This window comes from Equus asinus, chromosome 7, assembly GCF_041296235.1.
Source record: "Equus asinus isolate D_3611 breed Donkey chromosome 7, EquAss-T2T_v2, whole genome shotgun sequence".
In the NCBI taxonomy this organism is placed as follows: Eukaryota; Metazoa; Chordata; class Mammalia; order Perissodactyla; family Equidae; genus Equus; species Equus asinus.
The window spans coordinates 60,488,222-60,493,148 of record NC_091796.1 but is presented as its reverse complement, the minus strand read 5'-3'; positions in this window follow the sequence as shown (position 1 = coordinate 60,493,148).

Sequence of the window (4,927 nt, the reverse complement as noted above, 5' to 3'; positions counted from 1 at the left end):
AAAAAAAAAAAAAAAAGGATAACAATTCCTTAATATCATGCAAACCTCAGTCTACGTTTAAACTTTAGATTGTCTCAAAACTGTTTTATTAGAGTTGGTTTGTTTAATCATGAACCAAACAACATCCACATATTGTGTTTAGTTGACACGTCAGTAGGCCCTTTTTAATTAAAGAAAACATTTTCTTATAACTGGTTGACACCAGGGAGGAAAACTCAAATCCCTAGGCATCAGCTAGGCAACTGTAAATGAGTGAAATGGGTTTAAAAAACAAATACTCTTTCATTACAGACACACTTTTATATTAAACACTTAGGAATATACTTCATTTCCAAAGAAATATGAGCTCCCCACTCTGTTTAGTGATAGGGTTCAGGATGTGCTACCCCAAATATGGCACCTTGGTATGTGACTATTTTAAGCTGAAAATGGCAGGAGCAGGAAGGTCACTCCGGCCTCCTCTCTCTCTGGTCCTTCTGCCCTGAAACAGGTCATAAACCCCCATGGGAGAGGTGGCCTCGCTGAACCAGGGGAAAGGAGGGAGGCGGGAGGACTCTGAAGAAACAGGCCTTGCTCGGTCTCCCCCAGTGTGTGACACTTACCTCACCCTCCTTAACCCATCCCACTCCTCCACAACAGTCCACTCTTCACCAAACCCAGCAGAAAAGGACACAGGTCTGCTTCTGTGGGGTCTTCATTTTCTTATGAAGGCTCCTGTGTCACCTAAAACTTACATTAAACAAATCCGTGTGCTTTTCTCCTGTTAAGCTGTCTTTGTCACTTTAATTTTCAGACCCAGCCAGGGACACTAAGAGGGTTGAGGAAAATGTTTTCCTTCCCTACACAGGAAAGTCTTGGTCTACTTTAGGTTTTGTTAGAGTTATGGGTAGAAGAATCATCTCATTTTCCTGATAGCTCTACCAATAATTAAACTGCATGATAATAAGGTAACTGGTAACTGACCTTTGCTTCATGCTGGGGAGACCGCAGGTGACTGGAGCATCCATGATGAAGGGGAGAACATCTAAGGGGGCACCTGTACTCATGTCCATGGCCATAGCCATCAGGAACATCGGCCCCGTGTGGCCAGCTCTTCCCAGTCTTCCAGAGAAGCCAGAACTCCGATACTTAGGAGAAAGCTCCTGAGTTTAAATGCTGACTACTGATCAAAATGGAAAGCAACACACATGCCCACTCACCATCTTCTGGCAGTGTGTCTGATCAGAGTTTCTCTATGTCTGCTCTAGAACGTGAATTTTTCCAAGATATATCCCCAAATGGACTACTGGATAGTCTTTGCATCACTACATCAGGCTAATCAGGCTGAATGGTCAGGCTCAGTATCATTCAAACAAAAGGATGTTTGCCATCAAGTTGCACTGCATTTGCAGTCCTTCTCAGCCCTTCCTAGAGCATTCAATTGCTTAAAGCTACTGTTACATCCTGACCAGTGTAAACCTTCTTGGTTACTGCAGCTTAAAGAATCCAGCTACTTCTACTCTTCATGAATGTGCCCAAATAAAATGGTTTTTTGCATATTTAAACCAGTAAGTTATTAACTGGAATTGTTACCAAACCAAAGTGGGTTTGCTTCTTGGTGAGCCGAAATCAAAGCCTTCACCAGAAGTAGTTGTCACACAAAGTAAAATTTATTTGCAGAAAATAAAGGAGACCACAGGGAATCGCTTCCAAAACCGTGGCTCCCTAAACAAAGGAAAACAGGTGTCTTTTTTTTTTTTTTAAGATTTTATTTTTTTTCCTTTTTCTCCCCAAAGCCCCCCGGTACATAGTTGTATATTCTTCGCTGTGGGTCCTTCTAGTTGTGGCATGTGGGACGCTGCCTCAGCGTGGTTTGATGAGCAGTGCCATGTCCGCGCCCAGGATTCGAACCGATGAAACACTGGGCCGCTTGCAGCGGAGTGCGCGAACTTAACCACTCGGCCACAGGGCCAGCCCCGAAAACAGGTGTCTTTTATTTTGGATGGGGAATGAACAAAAAGGGAAGTTTTGTCATCACGTGCAGAGGTGGGTATAAGTTCTCACAGACGTAGTTTGAAAACATGCTTTCACTTACATCACTTGTTATGCTAATAAGGTTTAGGCTCCTTCTGGGGTGGAGATCTTAACATTAATATGAAGCGAAGGTAGCTCCTGGACGCGTCTCGGCCGTCTGTCTGCACAGGCGTCTCTCTTGCGGTGGGTTTGGACCAGTTGGGGGGGTTGGTAATTGCAGCTCTTAACATAGCTGAAGAGACAGTTAAGCGCTTCCAAAACCTCCTTTGAGTTACTGGGGCAGTTAGTCAGTGACAGAATGGTATAAACTCAGTTTTTGGGTGTCCTTGTATTCACATTGTGAACAGACATATTTCATTAATTTAGATTTAGTTCCTTTGCTGAAAATGCTCAGGTCGCAAAAAGTTGGTCTCCATCATCGATTGAACATGCAGCAACGTGGTAAAAGTCCTCCATTTGTTTCACTAAGCTGATGTATGTTGTGATCTGGGGGAAGGAAGTCAAGTTTATATTTGAACTCTGCGTCGGGAAGGGCTTACTCAAACAAGTAGTGGAGTGATCACAGAACCAGATGTCTCTAGAAGATAAGTTATTTTCATGCATCATGGAAGCTGTAGGGGAGCAAAATTTGCCACCCCAAAATGTGTCTCTTTGGCATGAGGAGTATTTTAGGCTGATTCATTTCAAGAAAAAGAAGTGTCAAGACATTTTTCTTTTTACCTCCCCCTGTAACTGCCTGACAGAATTTAGATGGGGAGCCTATCCCAGGATGAGAGAGCTATTACCAAAGATAACTTCGCTTTACATAAGAAAGACTTCTCCGCAAGGCATCGCAAACATTTGTTTACCAAACATTTGCTCTTCCCATCTCCCTGTGAATTTTCTTCCTCCCCTTTGAAGTCCTAGACACACCCACTTCTTCTTGGCTCACAATAGTATACAAACTTCAATTGGCTGACTCTCTGTGTGTCGCATTTTTTCTTATGGGGGCTCTGTATGTATGAAATTAAACTTGATTTTCTCTTGGTAACTTGTCTCATGTCAGTTTAATTCTTAGACTAGCTAGAAGAACTTAGAAGGGAAGAGGAATTTTCCTCCCCAACAAAGCATTTTTTTACCCATGAGTGACTGTGCTAACCAGAAATCATTTTATCTACATATTAAAGCAGGTTCCTTCAATTATGCAACATTGGTTAGCCAAGCCCAAGTTATTGTTTGTACTAGAAAATAATAAAGCTGCATTCCCATATTAAAAAACCCAATTTAGAGCAAATGAATACTGCACACTGCTCTTCCAAACAAGCATTGCAAGAAGCATGGGGTCTCTGGTTTGTGCTGTTAAAAGATAAACTAAGGCATATAAAATCTATTTGAATCAGCCAGTGCCAAACCAGAAATGGTTAGCTCTCCACCACCAGGAGCCAGGGGAAAGACTTACATAGAGAAAGCCAGAAGCAAAGTCAGGAAATTGTTGACTGGCTGTAGCTTAAAGCCTCACTGGCTGTTTGTGATTGGTTGTCCTCTGTGTTTCGATTTCACGACCTTGAGGCATTTGAAGGTTTTGGTTTGTACACGTGGGCCACCACCGCATCAGAGCCACCGCAGTCTAATGCCTCCTTGTTTAACTTAACAGTGTCCAGGCCCAGTTCGTAGCTTCAGATTCGACATCTGGTGTATCTGATGGAGAACACAGTCTCACCCACACCCTCTCGGAGCTCCTCAGCCTGCCCGAGGCTCACACTGATGCAGGATCGGTGAGCCGAGGAGTCGAAAGAAAGATTTTTTGGACTCTCAAGATCTGGCAGTAGTGCTCTTTTATTTAGAGAATAGTGTGGAATAGCATGGGGACAGGGCCCATGGGCAGTCAGAGCTTCTGCTGCCGCCGCTTCTGCTGCCCCCACTGGCATGGGGACAGGACCCATGGGCAGGCAGAGCTGGTGCATGGGGACAGGACCCATGGGCAGTCAGAGCTCCTGCTGCTGCCCCGAGTTGAGGGTTAGGGCTAATTTTATAAGGCATGGGTATGTGAGTCATTTCTTTACAAGATAAAGGAAAGAACATGAAAAAAAAGTTAAAATGGTACCAGTGCAGGTGGGGTCTGGTCATTGGGTGATCCCATGACTTTTAGACAAGAATCAAATCGGATTAAGTAAAGGTTAGAAAGGTTAGAAGCCACCACCCTAAATCAGTTACATGAGATTGCCAGACAGCAACCAACTTAAGTTCTTGCCTCTGGCATTAAGACTTTCTAGAGATAAGGCCATCCCCCTTCTTCCTGGCACAGAGAGGGAGGCATCTTTACAGATAGAGGTTTCCCTTAGAAATGTAAATCTTTGCCAACAAAGGGACAAGCAAGCAAATTCACTCCTTGGAGCCTGCTTCTCATCTGTAGTTTTAAAAGTAACCAGCTAAAAGTTCTCATCATAAACCATTTTAAAATTAAGCAGCCTAAAAATCCTCATCAACACCAGTGGCAACAGCTACAATCAGGGTTGGAGGCAGCCTCCTCACTGCGTTCTAGAGGCTACTTCCAAAGAAGAAAGGGGGTTGAAGCAGAATCATCCTTTGTTTCTCTAGCTGAGGACTTCTTGGTAGGTAGAATCTCCTGGATACCTACTGCCCTGAATGATGCATCCGGATCACTCAGAGTGAGATCCCCGCTGCTGGGTCTGAACACTGCTCTGCTCATCTTCAGTGTATGCTGTTCCCCAGATCAATGCATTTGTTTCTTGAGATCAGTTAACACTCCCAAAGCTGCACATGGACCGAGCGGCTCACGGCTCCCAGTCTGACCCCACGTTCCTTCACTCTGCGGTTGCTGGGCTTCCCAGCTGGCCCTTCCTCTTCCCTTTATCCCTTCTCAAGTCCTTTCCCTTTAAGCCTTTTCCTCCACCAGCATCCGCCCGCCCCTCTT